Here is an 18,790-nt window from a genome sequence, read left to right as displayed (position 1 = left end):
TGAGGGGGGGAATCCACGGAGGAGGAGAAGGAGGAAGAGGAAGAGTGAGGGTCAGAGGGGGAATCCACGGAGGAAGAGGAAGAGGAAGAGTGAGGGTGAGGGGGGGAATCCACGGAGGAGGAGGAGGAGGAAGAGGAAGAGGAAGAGTGAGGGTGAGAGGGGGAATCCACGGAGGAGGAGAAGGAGGAAGAGGAAGAGGAAGAGTGAGGGTGAGGGGGGGAATCCACGGAGGAGGAGGAGGAGGAAGAGGAAGAGGAAGAGTGAGGGTGAGGGGGGGAATCCATGGAGGAGGAGGAAGAGGAAGAGGAAGAGGAAGAGTGAGGGTGAGGGGGGGAATCCACGGAGGAGGAGGAGGAGGAAGAGGAAGAGGAAGAGTGAGGGTGAGGGGGGGAATCCACGGAGGAGGAGGAGGAGGAAGAGGAAGAGTGAGAGGGGGAATCCACGGAGGAGGAGAAGGAGGAAGAGGAACAGTGAGGGTGAGAGGGGGAATCCACGGAGGAGGAGGAGGAGGAAGAGGAAGAGGAAGAGTGAGAGGGGGAATCCACGGAGGAGGAGGAGGAGGAAGAGGAAGAGGAAGAGTGAGAGGGGGAATCCACGGAGGAGGAGGAAGAGGAAGAGGAAGAGGAAGAGTGAGGGTGAGAGGGGGAATCCACGGAGGAGGAGGAGGAGGAAGAGGAAGAGGAAGAGTGATGGTGAGAGGGGGAATCCACGGAGGAGGAGAAGGAGGAAGAGGAAGAGGAAGAGGAAGAGGAAGACCTGAAGCAGGAGGAGAACGTGCTCAAAGAAGAAGAAGACCAAATGTATCAAATGGAATTGGTGCAGCACTAGTTGACCGTGTGGTGAACCACGGACTGAGGCTGAGGGAGGCGGGACTAAGAGTTCAGATCTTAGCAGATCTACAGTGAAATCTGTCATTGGGACCTGAACTGGAAACACAATCTTCTGTTGGTCTGATGTTTGCTGAGCTTACAGTGTCATGCACACGACTGTAGCAGCATGAAGACTGGGACATGTTTAGTTGTGATTCTCCAGGTTGACATGTTGACTGATTTGGGAATATGGAGAGAAATACATTATATTTTCATCAGCCTGCAGCATTGGTCTTGTGTAGTTTGGTGAAGTTATTGTATATTTGCACTTTCTCTGTGTACTTCACTTACAGTACTCTAACCACTGAGAAGTAGAATCACTAAAAGTGTTTCAGGTTAGCAGCAGCAGTGTGTAACTGGCTCAAACAGAATGAAGTCATATGAAACGAGTGTGTTTCATATGGTAACAAAATATGGTTTTGATAAATTAGTGTATAGTTTTTACAAGAGTGTTTCATTTTGCAAAGGATCTGAGGTGTTCTGCTCATTGTGTGTGTGGTTCTGCTCATTGTGTGTGTGGTTCTGCTCATTGTGTGTGTGGTTCTGCTCATTGTGTGTGTGGTTCTGCTCATTGTTTGTGTGGTTCTGCTCATTGTGTGTGTGGTTCTGCTCATTGTGTGTGTGGTTCTGCTCATTGTGTGTGTGGTTCTGCTCATTGTTTGTGTGGTTCTGCTCATTGTGTGTGTGGTTCTGCTCATTGTGTGTGTGGTTCTGCTCATTGTGTGTGTGGTTCTGCTCATTGTGTGTGTGGTTCTGCTCATTGTGTGTGTGGTTCTGCTCATTGTTTGTGTGGTTCTGCTCATTGTGTGTGTGGTTCTGCTCATTGTTTGTGTGGTTCTGCTCATTGTGTGTGTGGTTCTGCTCATTGTGTGTGTGGTTCTGCTCATTGTGTGTGTGGTTCTGCTCATTGTGTGTGTGGTTCTGCTCATTGTGTGTGTGGTTCTGCTCATTGTTTGTGTGGTTCTGCTCATTGTTTGTGTGGTTCTGCTCATTGTGTGTGTGGTTCTGCTCATTGTGTGTGTGGTTCTGCTCATTGTTTGTGTGGTTCTGCTCATTGTTTGTGTGGTTCTGCTCATTGTGTGTAGTGTTTTGAAAAACCCGGCCCTGTTTTAAAAATCGTGCTTAAGCAATCGAGAAAAACTGTAAGGTGAAAATCCTGTGACGATTATTGTGTTGTATTGTAAAGATGTAATTTCTCATCTCTTCTGTGTGTGTTCTCTTCTAAGTCCGGAGACTGAATCCGGTTCGAATCCTTTTCTCCGTCCGGTCCAGTTGTGACGGATCCGATTCAGAATCTCAGTTTAAAGTTCGATGGTTCCAGTGTTTTTTCTGAGAGTCGATGAATCTACATAAACTCTCACGTTAGCGAGCCGAGGGACTTCACCGTCATGTCGCACTCCAAAGGATTGTGGGTAGTTTGAGGATGATAAATGTATATACCCCCCCCCACCGTTGGCACAAAGCTCGTCGACGCTTCATGTATATTCATCTTTCTTGTATATTTTTACATGCAGCACCCCCCCCCCCTCCCGTGGTCGTATCTCCTGCTCAGGTTGACCCCCCCCCCCCCGTTGGACCCTCCTCTTCCTGTCCTCCCTCCATCTTTTAAGTTGTGGAGCAGAACAGATGGCAGAACATGTAGCTGACCTAAAATACGTTTCTCCTCGGGGAGATGTTTCTGGCTCTCGATACGACCGAGCTTCTTCCTGTCAGCGACGCGAGGATCCGATCGGAGACGGACGTTTCATCAGGAGTCGCAGATCGGAGGAGACGGATCTGCATCATGAGACCGAGCAGCGAGTTACAAACCTGAGCGTGAAGCCGAACTCCGTCACTGACATTTAACAGCGTGTTTTTAGCGGATCTCCTCTCAGATGTAGAAATATCATCCAGGTGATTCCAGCTTTTGGCAGCGATTTATTTCTTGGCTCCGAGCTCGTCTTCCCGTCCACGCTCCCAGCGGAGCCTTCCACACAAAGCCAGCACTGCTGTTTATTTTCTCTCTTTACTGTTTATTACATATGAAGCCAAAACATAAAAATAAAATATGATATGTGGAGACGGATCAGAGCCAGACTCTGTGTTTTTAGGGCCCAGGGCCCAAATCTGACTTCTGTGCCACCTCAGTCACTTTCAGAGGAAACATCGAAGAAGGCCTCCTTTGGTTTGTCTCAGGTCACGTGACCAGTGTCGAGCATCAGAACTATATTAATCACTTATTTGATTAAAACAAACTTTATATTTTCTATTTTTATGTTTCATGAATCTGTTTTTGTTTGTGTCATGTGACTCCACTGATTGGTCGCTCTGCCGGGATGTGGCCGCTGTGGATTGGTCGGTTCAGAGATCATCGAGCGTCCAGGTCTGGTTTGGATTTGTTGGTTGGAAAAAAGCTATTTCTGACAACAGCCTGGGATTTCTGAATGTTAGAGGAATCATTTCTCTGACAGGAACTAAACAACCAAAATAGGAATTAATGATCAGGTGAATCAAGAAGTTGTTTGTTAATTAAACTGGACACAGTCACATATAGAATAACAAGTTTGATTCCATGACAACGTCATTCGTGGTTATTTCATAAAAACAATATGAGCACTGACATATTTTCATGTTGAGACACAAACCAGAGTTTGACATGTTTTGTTATTTACACTTTTCTTCACATTTTCCACATGAGGCGAAAACCGAGTTCAGCTTCGTCTGAGAATCTCCCAGAAACCACATCTGAGTTGGTGTGAGTCACAGAAGAGTCAGAGTCGACCTCCGCCTCGCCTGACCTCCGCCTGACCTCCGCCTGACCTCCGCCTCACCTCGCCCCCACCCCCTCCTCGCCTCGCCCCCACCCCCTCCTCGCCTCGCCTCCTGTAACTGGAAACATGACGGAGATAATGTCACCAAGATGTGACACAAACACGAGGACGGGGGGGGGGGCGTTTTCCCTCTGTGTGAACGATGTGTGGGATCAGCCGGTGGACGACGTGATTCACGACGCAGACGACAGCGTAGTAATTATGTCTGAAGGTGGAGTGATGTGGGGACGACACAAACTGTCTTGATGGTTTTTATGGCTTTAGCTAAGGAATCAGAAATCTACGATTCTAAAACGATTATCGATGCATCTCGTTGTATCTTTAGTCTTTACTGCATCAGTGTGGCTCCCCCTGGCTGCATCGAGGTGCATTGCTCCTCCGATGTGTTCTAATCATCACATCTTGTGTAAATTCAAATAAAAATAACTGAGTTGTTTTGGTCCAGGTCATTAAAACACTGAAGCAGTTTCCTGAGATTCGAACCTGATCACGTCCCAGTGAAGTGTTGAGTTCTCACAGAGCTCGATGTGAAACCAGTCAAACCACCAGATATTCTCACAGCTCCCTGATTTATTTATTTAACATTTTTACAGCTGGAAGTCAGAGTTTCCTGTTTCTTACAGTTCTGGATTCAGCTTCACACACTGAATGTGTTAGCAGGAGCGTCAGAGGTAATGGACGAGTGTTGAGCGCAGCGGTGGTACGTCCACTCAGGCTGGTCCACCGTGCCAGCTCCCCCCCTCTGGATTTCACATTAACATCTAGATCCCGAAATAACGACAGAGCCACGCCCCCTCGTTCGCTCCAGGTTATTATCAGTAGCAGTTATTACTAATCGGGGGGGGGGGATGTATGGAGGCTCATTTCTGTCATGAAACAAACTATATTGTTTTTGTAAAATGAAAATAATTTAATTTAAGTTCTGAATTTAACAAATCTGGTGAAACTTTAGGGAAACATTTGACTCGTCTGAAAACAGACTGTAAATAAAGATGGACGACATGATGGCTCCCTAAACTCCCCCAAATCCTCTCCATCGCCCCCTGGTGTCTGGCTGCAGTACAGGTCATAAACCTCCTCCTCCATGTTAGCAGATGGACCAAACTAAAAAAACAAAGTAGACGTTAAATAAATGTTTGTAAAGATGTTTCTGTCGTTTCAGCTCGTTCTTATCTGATGTTTGTTCAAGTGTTTCTGATCAGTTTGGTTTTATTTAGTTATTTGATGATATGAAAACAGGCGGAGACTCTTGTAATTAGTCGAAAACTTGTGTGGGCGGGACCTCGATACCACGGCTCCCCCCCACGATCACTACTGCTCAGACTCTGACTGTAAATGACGTCATCACCACCAGGTGGCAGCGTTTGTATCCAAGATATTTTTGCTGAATTAAGTGGAGACGTGTTTCTGGGATATAAATCTGTTTATGATCTGGCGCAGACTGAACTTAAGGGAATTTTTATTTAAATCAATCACGTTGCTGAAGTAGAATTAAAGTGTAACAGTGGCCTGATAGACACGGAGGAAAAAATAATTCACAGTATTAATGTTTTAATATTAATGCGAAATGTCAGTCACCACATTTCTTATCTTTATTATATTTCATGCATGTTTTGGTCATTTTGGCAGAATGAAGCTTCCATACGTCAGCGTCCTCTGGAAATGAGATTTTTGAAAGTGCCTGTAATTCCTCTCGTGCCGCTGTAATAACAGGAAGCAGGGCGTGGGGCGGTCTGTGGGTGGCTGGGTGGGATTATCGTCGTGTGGACGCCCAACCGGGGGAAACGGAGCGGCTGCCAGCTCGGAGCACCTTCCTCCTCCTCCTGTTTCATCCTGAGCTCCACAACTCACATGATTTACAGCCTCCAGCAGCAGAGTTCACGGTGGATTCAAGCCAGCAACAAGCGCCTTTTAACACCAGCTCGGTATTCTAACGACCCCTAAACTGCACACCAATCCATTCTCTGTCCATTAGCGGCCGCCGCTGCAGCTAATATTCTTTAATTCACTCCACAAAGAGGGAGATTGTCCAGGGCCTCGCTGCACTTAATGCCTGCAATTACATCAGGTTACACATCCTGAAGTGACCCCCGGGGACCCGAGAGAGAGCGGCCCCCAACACCAGCACCACCCTCCTGCTCTGAAGTCACCCAAACACCTGATAGCTGCTGCCAAAACCACCCAGCTCCGATGCACCTCACACTCGCTGAGCGTCTGAGTCCCACCAGCTGGAATGTGACCGGACGGCACAGATGGCCGACATCCCCCCCCAAAAACCTGCAGCCAATTAGGGCCGACACAATACACGTTCTGTCCCGGAGCAGGAGAAGGAACCAGGAGTGTTGTTTTATGGCCGTTATTTATGACCTTATAACTCAGAAATCAAATTAGTTCATATTGAGGAGGCAGAGATCGTGATTGATTTCCCTGCGCTGGGTCGAGTTGATACGAGCGAGTCGGGCCAAAGAAAACAAGAAAAGCTCGGGATCACAGGCTGGATACTCCTGTACTTAAAGTATAAATACTCCATTACATGTCCAGGTCCTGTAGTTTTACTGTGGGGGCACAGAGTAACAGATTACTGCTGATATTTAATACGATTAGTTTGGCAAACAGTGATGTACATTAATGGAAGGAGGAGGAGTGGAGGAGGAGATGAAGAGGATGGAGGAGGAGATGAAGAGGATGGAAGAGGAGATGAAGAGGATGGAAGAGGAGATGAAGAGGATGGAGGAGGAGTGGATGAGGAGGAGTGGATGAAGATGGAGGAGGAGTGGATGTGGCGTCTGGCGGTGGCAGGGGCGGGGTCAGGCCTCTGCTGTTCATTACAGGTGATAAGTGCCCTCAGAGGAGCCCGGAGCCTGAAATATAAGCGAGCTCCAGCAGAGGGCCTCGACCGGGGCCTTTATGGGGCCGTCCGGAGACACCCTCATCCCTCAGCGCTCTCCAGGGACCCGGGGTCGCTCGCAGGAATGGGCCCCCCGCCGCCTGTTTCACCGCCGTGGCCCCGAGAAGGAGCCAGCACCGTGCCAATTAGACAAAGAGAATAAAATGGAAACACAGAAGTGTAATCCATAAATAACGCTCATGTCAGCTGCCGCGTTTTTACTTCTCGCCATTTTTATTTCCTCATTTCTACATGACCGCCGCTTTAAATTGGTCTGAGACTGAAGTCGGCCACAAATCAGAGGCACAATTAGAGGGAGAGTGACGGAGGAAGAGGAGAAGGAAGAGGAGGACGTCGCACTCTTCACCAACACACAGTCTGTGCAGGAGTGATCGTGGGGCGGAGTCATGGTACCGAGGTCCCGCCCATACTCGCTCTCGACCAGCGTTATTTATAGTCTGTGGTACAAACTCTGACTGTTCACTTTATTAGGTACGACCCGTTTCAGGTCGCTGATGTCATCGTTTATATTCTGAGGTGTTTGTAAACAAAACCATAAAAATAAACTGTTTATAATTCAATTAAAATAATTTCAACAAAAATTCTGAAAAAGATTGAAAAGTCTTGAGAAAAGAGACGTTTGTCATTCGTGTGTGTGTGTGTGTGTGTGAGTGTGTGTGTGTGTGTGTGTGAGTGTGAGTGTGTGTGTGTGTGAGTGTGAGTGTGTGTGAGTGTGTGTGTGTGAGTGTGTGTGTGTGTGAGTGTGAGTGTGTGTGTGTGTGTGAGTGTGAGTGTGTGTGTGTGAGTGAGTGTGAGTGTGTGTGTGAGTGTGAGTGTGAGTGTGTGTGTGTGTGTGTGAGTGTGAGTGTGTGTGAGTGTGAGTGTGTGTGTGTGTGTGAGTGTGTGTGTGTGAGTGTGTGTGAGTGTGAGTGTGTGTGTGTGTGAGTGTGTGTGAGTGTGTGTGTGAGTGTGTGTGTGAGTGTGAGTGTGTGTGTCTGTGAGTGTGAGTGTGTGTGTGTGTCTGTGTGTGTGAGTGTGTATGTGTGTGAGTGTGTATGTGTGTGAGTGTGAGTGTGTGTGTGTGTGTGTGTGTGTGAGTGTGTGTGTGTGTGTGTGTGAGTGTGAGTGTGTGTGAGTGTGTGTGTGTGTCTGTGTGTGTGTGTGTGTGTGTGTGAGTGTGAGTGATAGATGTACTAGAACCAGACAAAGGACACAAGGTGTCAGGACACATGATGATTTGAGCTCATTTGTAAACATGTCCCCCCCCCTCCATCCAGATGTTAGGAACATCAGGAAACGCAGCCACAGTAAAACGAGTTGCTGTAAGTTTTCCACAGAGCAACAGAAGAATGTTTTACTGCTGCTGCTTTAAGAGCAGAAATGTTGGACTGCTGGAGAAATTCAATTACATCTTGATTGAGTGTTGACATTTCTGAGGCCTAAGACAGGAAATTCATTAAAAGCAGCAGAGCAGCTGGGGGGGAAACTCCAGCGGCTGTAAAAGAATCCGAGGTCCGAGGTGATTATGGAACGGATCGTTGCTCGGGTCAGGCCGCCGCTCTCCGCCGAGCCAATCCTGGATATTTAGAGGCTCCACCGCCGCAGCGCTCGCTGCATTGATTGAAACTAATGCACCTGGGACCCGGACTCACATCTGTACAGAGGTGGTGGGGGGGGTCGGGGTGTTGCAGGAATAATGTGAGGCATTGATTCTGACACGCATGGTATCGTAATAAACTAATCTGAGCAAGAAAGTCATGGAAAGCAGCAGAACAAGACGATCATTTGTCGGCAATTTATGACGACGTCTAATCGTTAAGCAGGAGTGACGGACGGACGGGGGGGGGGGGGGGGGGGGGGTCGTCAGGTTCCTGAATTTCTCTGTTGCATCAGAGTCCAGACGTCGACGCTGCGTCGTCACTCTGACGGACGACAGGACGTCACCCAAAGACTTTACTGCGTTAAAAACACCCCCGACCAGTTCAGCTGGTTGAAGGTTCCATCATCCTCATTATAGTTTCAAAGTCAAACGCCCTCTGGTGGCCATAGTAAGTATGACAGGAGCAAAGGAGAAGGTCACATGACATACAGTTTTTTTTTCTCTGACAACTCACAGCTTTAACTGTGTTGTTACCATGACGATGACGCTGGTTTGTAGTTATTATCTCTTCTTTCCAAGTCGAGTTCGGTCACGCTGGCTCGGAGATCTACTTCCTGTTTTATTAATCTGCACATGTCTGTGATCAGGTGTTGGGTTCGGACTCGGTTAGCGCCCTCTCAGGTCGGACAGAACATTGCAGCCTGATCTGAACTTTTTATCAAACTGATGCTTGAAGTGTGAGGAGAACGAGGCTCCAGTGGTGAACCTGCTGGTCCTGCTGCTGGGTTGATGCTCTTCTAATGTCCAGCTCTCCTGGTGTCTCCTGGTGTCCCCTGGTGTCTCCTGGTGTCTCCTGGTTTAACGTCTCCTGGTGTCTCCTGGCGTCTCTTGGTGTCCCCTGGTGTCTCCTGGTATCTCCAGGCGTCTCCTGTTGTCTCCTGGTGTCTCCTCCAGGCTCTGGACACTGTGCTGGCAGACACAAACCTTCTTGTGACCACAAGTATGGACGTGTCCTCCTGGAGGAGCTGGACGACCTGTGCAGCCTGATGGAGGAGCAGGTAGCTCCTCATGCTACCAGCAGTGAGGAGGAGCAGGACACAGAACTAGAATCAGGTTCATTTCCTTTCATTGAGCTAATGTTTCATTTCTTTCGTATATTATAAACCTCGTGTGTTTCAGCTGAGAATCTGCTTCACGACATTGAGTCACAAAATACAGGAAACATTTGTACAGTGATATAAGATAAGATTTGTTCTTCTACAAACAAAAACACCATTTGAAAGATAAAATTGAATGAAAATGTGTTTTTCTCAGTCAGCGTCATTCAGGTTAAACTCTTGATATTGATGTGACACTTCATTAGAAATAAACTGAAGCGTGAGTATCGCTGTCGAGTCACGTTGACCTTTTCCTGCTCAGACGCCGGAGCCTCCGGTTTCCCTCCTGACCCTCTGCACGTCCTCCGACCGAGCGTTAACCGCTCCCTGGACGGACGAGGACGACATCTGCAGCGTCCAGCACTTACAGATCTGTCCATAAAGACTTTAACGTCCTCGACGGCGGCGGCCGGGCCGTTAACTTGTTTATAAATCGGGATCTTTCATTTCCTCCACTAACTGCACTCCCAGGGCCAGTTTTAAGAGAGCGGCCACCACAGCAGTAGCAGGTACGAGACAAAGACTGGAGGAAGACAAACGTCTCCAGAGAGTCAGAGTTTTTATTCTTTGACAAAGACTCTGAATATTTAATCGTCATCGAGAAAACATCGAAAGATGAAAAAGTTCTTTGAGATTCTCACTGAAATCGAGTGTTTTTCAGATTTGTCAGAAAGTTTTTGGAGCTGGATGCAGATGTGAGTTGTTGAAGAGTCGACCCTCAGAGTCCTGCAGCTTCTCCAGGTGATTAGACTCTGAATAAATGATGCTTCTCTCTGTTTTAATAGCTTCCAGCTCAGAGAGGTCAGACTCCTGGCTCGGATTCACAACTTTGAGGCAAAATAACAAAAAAGTGGAGAAGCGGCGAGAGAACGAGATCCTCAACAAAGTGTAAATAATATTTTCTACCTGAGAGCACATTCCGAGGGGTTAAAACAAATCCCTGCAAACAGCAGCAGCGTCCCGGGGTAATGAAGCAGCTCATGAATATTCTGTGTGCAGCTTCGCAACAAGTCCACTTTTCTTATTTTCTAATTGACGGAAAGTTCAGACTATTATTTATTTATCGCTGCGATTCCTGCGCGCTCCCTGAGAGGCCGATGAAGAAGAGGAGCGGGTGTGTTGTGAGAGGAGGAGCCGGGCGGCTGACAAACCCTAAGACCTTGTAAAGATCGCTCCTAACAGATTTTCTACCGAGGATTTGTGAACTCCATCTCGGCTAATCACAATGGAGCCTATTAGTGCTTGACATTTTTATCCGGCAGCCAAAGACTTCACATCTCGGCTGCAGCGGGGGCTAACGGTAGCGGACAGCTCAGTGCAGCGAGCGGGGGGCCGGGGGGCCATCCGGCGCTCCTCCTGGGCCCACCTGCAATCCAATACCTGAGCCCCAGCGCCCCGGACGCATTGATTTCTTGTCAGCTGCAGAAGTTTTCAGCGCGGGCTGAGGGCGAGGATGGGGGGAGGCGGGGAGGGGTGGGAGCAGTGGGATAAGGGGTGAGAGAAATCTTAATTAAGAGAGGGGGATTTACTCGACCGAGCCGCAGCTTCTTTGGGGATCTGGTCAATGAATCAGAGGAAGGAGGGAGCAGGAGGAGGAGTGTGTTTTCTGCTGAAGCCGGAGATTAGAGAGAGTGACAGGCCGAACACGGCGCCATGTCGAGAGTTCTCTCTCCTGTCGATTCCTCTCCATCTTTACGAGGGGTGAAGGTGGGGCCTCGGGCAGATTTGCACTGTTGAACTCATTACAGAGTATTACCCACTAAGAAAACACTTCGCCGCTCTAATTGCCCAATTTAGGTCTGCAGGTGGTCGCGGCAGCCGGCAGTCACTCACGCCTTTTTACTGTTGCTCTCGCCTCGCCGCCGTCCTGCGCTTAATAGCAAACACATGATGCTGTTCAGCGCCGGACACACGGCTGGAAGTGATCCGACGCTCGTCACGTCTCATTCCCACAGAACGAGAAGCTGCAGACGCTTACTAAAGTAATCCATTACAACAGCGCTGTGATCGTGTCTCTGAGGGAAAAGAAAAGTGTTGGATGTTTCTAGAAAACAACTTAAAAACTGAAAGAGGAAAAACTAAACTTATCTGGAGACATTTCTGTAAAGTTCACGGCTGTAAACAGTGAAACACTTCAAATATAAAACACTGGAGTAAAGAATCTATATGTTTCTGTGTGAAGCATAAAAAAGTTACTTCAGGTCTGAAGTGAAAATCCTCTCAGGAGTGAAATGAGCTTCAGACTGAAACCGCCTCAACGCCTCCGGCTCATAGACTCGTCCTCCTGCAGGTTTCTGTCCCTGCTGGCCACCGTACACAGACTCTGACCTTCAGCACCGACTCGGAAATCTGACGCTTACAGTCGATGAAGAAAGTGTTTCTGGAAAATGACGCAGAACACGATCACGTGAAAACAAGTTTTCTCCACAGCTCGTTACGAACGTAAATAAATAAGTGAAGCCACCTTCTTCCCTTAAAGTTTTGAACGGGTTTTATAAAAGTCATAAAAAGCTTTATGTGAAAATGTAAGAAAGACTAAAATAAAGAAGTTAAACAGAGAATTGTATTTATTTAAAATTTGTTTTCACGTCATTATTATAGAAAATGGAATCAAAAATATTTTCTGTTTCAGTCGTAGAGAATAATAAAATGTGGCCTTCGATGAAGATTCACTTTCTATCATAACTCTACTGGCCTGAGGGTCGTGACCCTCTGTGTATTCTATCTGTTGGTCTCAACAGAAGTAAAGTTTTACAGATTTTTGTTTGTGACTCAGAGTTTAACCTCCGGCCGCTGAGGTTTCCGAGTCCCTCCCTCAGTTTTCATATTTCACTGCCATCTCTCTGGAATCACATCCAGATGTTGTCATCAGCTCCTGCTTCCTGTGTCCAGTTCCCACCGAGCGCTGGAACGTGACACTTTCCCCTGGAAAATATAATAAAACTGAAAAAAGCTCTGTGCAGCTATTTCCTTTCATAAATCCTGTGGCCTCTGTCGTACTGTAGCACTCACCATATTTTAATGGGAGACGCTGAGTGGCAGTAAATCCACGTGGACAGCGAGCGGTGGACTTTCACTACCTGATCCTCCCTGGATTTACGCCTGTGACTCCTCCCACCCTGTCAGCGCAGGGATCCGGTTTCAGGGTCCGAGACGATCACCTGTCGACGCAGGTTCAGGATCTGCTGTTCTGAGGAGGTCGGGGGCGGGGGGGCGTCTGTAAATCACCACCATCCATGTTTCACTTTTGAATTCTTTAGTTCCATCACTTTTCATTTCTCTGTTTTTGTGCAGATGTAGATTCCCTGGAGAAGAAGCAGCTCTGAAGTTCAGTCTCACACACGAAGCGGGAACAAGAGGAGCAGCTGATGGAGGTGAACACGTTTCCCCGCCTGTGTTTCATCATCGTGTTCACACTTTAATATCGATGTCACCGGGGAGCGACGCCAACATGGTCTGAGGCGACGAAGGAATGAGGAACACAATAACATCAAAAGAAACAAAGTGTAAAGAAAAGACGTTTTACAGCAGAAACACTCGTGTTCATTTCCATATTAGATGTTGTCAAACCTTCATTTCTCCCCCCCGAGGTGTTCGGTCCTCCGAGGATTCCCCCGTCAGAGGAAAATAACAGAGGCTCCGCCTCTTTGTTTTCTGAAAATCCAGCGTCTGATTGGATGAATCCTGTTTCAGTAGGATGTGTTTTCTCAGTCCGAGGGTCCCTGAGGCTCCGAGTGTTTTCTCTGCCTGATAAAACAATATGTTCCATTTCCAGCCTCAAACAAGACAAACATTTAGGTTTCCTGACACGGAACATCCTCCACTTCTACAACAATATTATTTAAATACTAGTGTTGGCAGGGCTCTGAGTTAATGTAAGGTTCCAGGGGCCACAGAGGGATTCTTAAGGGCCCCTCCGGGGACTCTACTGGTTTATAAGATGGTTCTCTGAAGAGATTCTAGGGAGGGATACAGGGATCTAAAGACGTTCTAAGTTACAGTCTTTAACTTTATTAGGACATAGGGTTCTAGTTCTCTGGAGGATGTCCAGGGAACCCTGGGACTTTAGGGGGGTCTTGAGAGGGTTTATGTTCGTTGTCAGATCTACACTGAGTGGAGTCCTTGAGGATGTTCTAGAGGATGTTCTGTGGGTGTTGATTGGCTCCTAATGGTTCTTCCAAAGGTTCTAAGAGAGCTGTTTCTATACAGGTTCTGAAGGGGTTCCAGAAATCCTGTTTCTTTGGGCAGTTTAGTAAATTCTAGGATTCTCTGACCCTCGGGTTCCTTGAGTAGGTTCTATAGTGAGTGGATTCTAGGAGGCAGAGAAGGAAACTGACACGAGTCTTTAAGGTTGAGAGCAACATGCGAGGTTTACAGGAATCCTGGAGGAGGTTTTTCAGGGTTGTAACAAGGTTGTAATGGGAGGACCCTCCCTTACTGGGTGTCAGGGGTCGTTGAGGATGTTCTTTAGGTTCTTGGTGGATTGTAGAGGCCCTGGGTGAGTTCCAGGGGTTCAGGGGACTGGATGAAGTATTCAGGATTCTGTTTCCTCAAACTAACTGACAAAGAAACAAAAACTACAGCAGCAGATTTATTTTTTCTCGGTAAGTGAAAAGCTGTGTGGACTCTGGCTGTTGATCCTCTCTGCAGGGTTTCCTGTTCTGTGAACGGCTGCTGGCTGCACCTCAGATCCACATTACACCTCCGAGACCCACGAGAACCACGTTTCCAAAGCACAGAGAGAAGTCGCCTCTTTCTGGGATGTTTTCCCTTGAAGAAAAGAGAAGAAATCAAACTGCTGTCAGGGGTTCCTGCAGACGGATAACTCTCCGAGAAGTCGGGGAATCCCCGAGGTCCAATAGCCAGGAACACGGAGGGTGGGGGGGGGGGGGGTACCACAACCCAACCACAGAGGTAGAACCACCACAGAGCTGTGGGGTCACATGATGGGTCGACCCGGTGCTGGATATGTGCAGCTCTTTTAGGAGAGGAAATGCAGCAGTGTTAAACGACCCCGGAGTGGATATGGTGGGGGGGGGGGGGGGGCGACTCTGAGCTGTGAAAAGTGTTTCAGCTCCTGTGGAGAAACAGATCACATGACCACCACATTTAATACGGCGGATAAACTCTGACCCTGGTTACCATGGTAACGAGTCTCTTGTATAAATGAAAGAGAATTTTAAAATTCTAAATGTTTTACTTTACTACTAAGTTATTTATTCAAGATATTTACATGAAACAGGAAGTAACATGTTACAGATTCTAACAAAACAAAGTCATGAATTTGTGTGAATGACCAGAAATGATGTTTGATCGTTGAGTCGACCTCGTCCACGTAGTGAGGTCATGAGGTCATGAGGTCATGAGGTCAGACTCAGGTCACGTGACTCAGATACAAAGATTTGAATCTGACGTGATTCAGCTTTTCACCACAAGTCAACACAAAACCACGTCAAGTTTTATCGTCTCCCACTCTGTCAAAGTAAAAACCACATGTTGTACATCATAAAACAGTGAAGTGTGTGTGTGAGTGTGTGTGAGTGTGTGTGTGTGTGTGAGTGTGTGTGTGTGTGAGTCTGTGAGTGTGTGTGTGTGTGTGTGTGTGTGTGTGAGTTGGGGGACGTGGCCTCACATTAACCCTGCTGTGAAGGTGAAGAGGAGGATGAAGAGGGTCGCTCCACCTCCTCACTTCTGCCTCAAAAGAATAAGAACAAGAATAAAGAAAAACTAAAGGTCAGAACACACACAGACACACACACACACACAGACACAGAGACACACACACACACACAGAGACACACACACGCACACAGACACAGAGACACACACACAGACACAGAGACACACACACACACAGACACAGAGACACACACGCACACAGACACACACACAGACACACACTCACACACACAGACACACACACTCAGACACACACACAATGTATTTTTCTATTTGCCATGTGATATATATCGAGGCTAGCTCTCTGAATCATATGCTAACAATTACAGTTTCATTTTAATTTCCAATGATGCTGACTTGTGTTTTTATTACACATCTGGATTTTACTGTTGTCTCTTGAAGTTTATCCACCTTTTTAATAACTGCATAAAGATTATATTTGACAAACCTTTTGTTTTACCCCCTCTACGTCTTCACTCTAACTGGAGGAGAATGTTATTTTAATTGGAGCTGAGTGAAATCTGTGTGATAATGTAACGTAAAAATCTTTGTCTTGGTCACTGCTGCTGTTTTTAATATATTGAAACATGTCTAATAATCCGTTGGAGTGTGAGAGCATCAGTAATCGTGTCTCGTCTAAGTTACACGGTGGCTGGATGATCATTATTACATCCTATTATTGGAGCAGAGTGAGGCAGCGCAGACAATTATCCTGAAAACATGCAGCGATTCAATATCTGCTCTAATAATAGACACATTAACCGAGCTCCAAACAAACTCTGAATCCGATTAAGACTCTGCAGCTTATTACTGCTGCAGTAATTATTTCCCTGTGTGCGCCGACACTTGTCTGACAGACGCTCTCTCACCTCTGGTGAACGCAACCTGGATTCTTCTTCCTCCGTTTCACAGAAAGACGAGAACAATGAGAATCTGATGAAGAGCCTCTGACACCACGACCACGTTATTTACACGTGTCTGAACTTTGATTCACCTGCTAATTGAAACATTTGAAGCTGAATAAAAACATCTTTTTTCTGTTCAGGGTGACACAGAAACTTCAGAACAGATGTTTTGTCCGTTTAATGGCTCAGAGAAAGAACTCTAAATGTTTTTAGCTCTTTCTTTAACATTTTCAACAGATTTGTATATTTTCATTGATTTCTCAGAGAATAGTTCATGATGAAAAAAACGGATCAGAATAAAGTCAATAAATGGATAAAGGGCAACTGCACAACTGATATTGTCTCTTTGCACAATGGACGATATGAACACTTGTTTTTTATGTATGTGTGTCAGGTGTTTGATGATGAATATATATATATGTATTTATTTGCCCTTTAGTGACAAAAGACCAGAACCAAACATCAGACGACTGCAGGTTCATTTTATTCCTTTATTTTCTCTGAGTTAATAAGAAAGTTTCTGATTAAAAGCAGTTTTCATTCCAGACTATGTGAATAATAATTTAAATGTGACCAGTTTTCATTTGAACCATTTAAGTGTCGTCCAGCTCCGGCCTCCACATCCTGGCACCGACTGAAACCGCGCCGCGAAACGTGTCCTGGGAAAAGAGAGGATCAGGGGCGAGGGGCGGAGCCGGGGGGCGGAGCGGGGGGCGGAGCGGGGGGGCGGAGCGGGGCTCGCCACATGAAATGATTCCTGGGAAAAATCTGGCTCCGTTTCCTCTGGATGTTTCTGATGCAGCAGCCAAATGAGGTTGAGTCAGAAACGTTGCACAGACCAAACGGGGTCAGAACAGGAAGTTCACATGGAGGGAGCAGGAACACATGAGGGGGGGGGGGGGGGGTCTTTACACTGTATATACTGGTTTAATCACATTTATATTTATTCTATATATTGTTGTATATTTCTATTTCTTTATATTCCTTCACCCAAGTGCTGCATGCTACTTATGTGATGTCTTCTGCTGCTGTAACATTGAAAATGTCCCATCGCAGGACAAATAAAGGACTTGTTATCTTATCTTAAATATCCATTATATAATATATAACATCAAATAATAATAAATGTGTCAGCTTGATTTATTTTGGATTAAGTGAGTTTGTTTTGTTGACTATGACATCATCATGGATCAGACTATGACATCACCGATCAGACTATGACATCATGGATCAGACTATGACATCATCATGGATCAGACTATGACATCATGGCTCAGACTATGACATCATGAATCAGACTATGACATCATCATGGATCAGACTATGACATCATGGATCAGACTATGACATCATGGATCAGACTATGACATCATCATGGATCAGACTATGACATCATGGATCAGACTATGACATCATGGATCAGACTATGACATCATCATGGATCAGACTATGACATCATGGATCAGACTATGACATCATGGATCAGACTATGACATCATGGATCAGACTATGACCAGTTCACTTCAGAACTTTCCTCCAAACCGACTCGTGTTCATCACGGATTCGTTAAATCTCAAATAAACGACTTTAGATGAAATTTGTTCCCAAACTGAAGAATCTTTGGAACCAGCTGAGAAAAGGTCTTTTTGTAGAGTTGGACAAACAGACAGTGTTGGACAGTTATTGATGGACGGAGGACGTTTGTTCGTCCGTCCCTCATCTGTCAGCAGCTCATTAACATGCAGGCCGCTCCCCACCGCCCGCTCTGATTGGATATCTGTCAATAGAGGGATTAACGTGTTGGACAGTCGTCCCCTGGACGGAGGTTGGACCGGCGCACTGAGAGATTGATGGTGGGATTAGACCCCCCCCAGGTCTCTGAGCTGATTGACAGGTGAGACAGAAATGAAAAACATTCTCTGTTCCCATCAGACACTTAAAGTTTCATCGTCTCCGACGTCGTAACAAATACAAAAATCCCCGACTGATCCAAAGACGATCGAACAGGAAACTTTATCTGAGTTCGAATGAATTCACATGAACATACGTGAATGTGAAGATCAAAGGTCAAAGGTCACCACAGCTGAACTCGCACAGGAGGCGAACGTGAGCATGTGACAAACAGCTGGAGGGGGGGCGTCCCGCACCGCGAGTTCGAGTCCGTGGAGAGAGAAGCAGCTTCCTGCAGCGACGGAGCACCAACGTGGACGTGAAGCATGAAATTGGTTGAACCTCGGTGCTGCCGCTGCGTGACGTGTTTATGGTTCTGATGTCTGGGCCGTGATCCAGAACCACTTAGACGCCGCCGAGACGCCAACCGCCTCCAGCCAATAACACGCTGAGCTGTGTGAGCGCCACGGAAACAAGACCTGATCCTGGTCTGATGCTCTCAGACCACTTCAGTCACTGATCAGCAGCATGACAGACACACTAACACACACACACACACTAACACTGACACACACACACACACTAACACTAACACACAGACACACACACTAACACTAACACACACACACACACTAACACTAACACACACACACAGACACTAACACACACACACTAACACACACACACCAACACTAACACACTCTAACACACTAACACTAACACACACACTAACACACACTCACGCACACACAGTAACACACCCACACACACACAGTAACACACACGCACACACACACGCACACACACACAGTAACACACCCACAGTAACACGCACACACACACTAACACACACACACACACTAACGCACACACAGTAACACACCCACACTAACACACACACACACTAACGCACACACAGTAACACACCCACACACACAGTAACACACCCACACAGTAACACTCACACACACACTCACACACACACACACACAA

The sequence above is a fragment of the Hippoglossus hippoglossus genome, chromosome 10, assembly GCF_009819705.1.
Source record: "Hippoglossus hippoglossus isolate fHipHip1 chromosome 10, fHipHip1.pri, whole genome shotgun sequence".
NCBI classification, from domain to species: domain Eukaryota; kingdom Metazoa; phylum Chordata; class Actinopteri; order Pleuronectiformes; family Pleuronectidae; genus Hippoglossus; species Hippoglossus hippoglossus.
Note: the sequence above shows the minus strand (reverse complement) of the source record.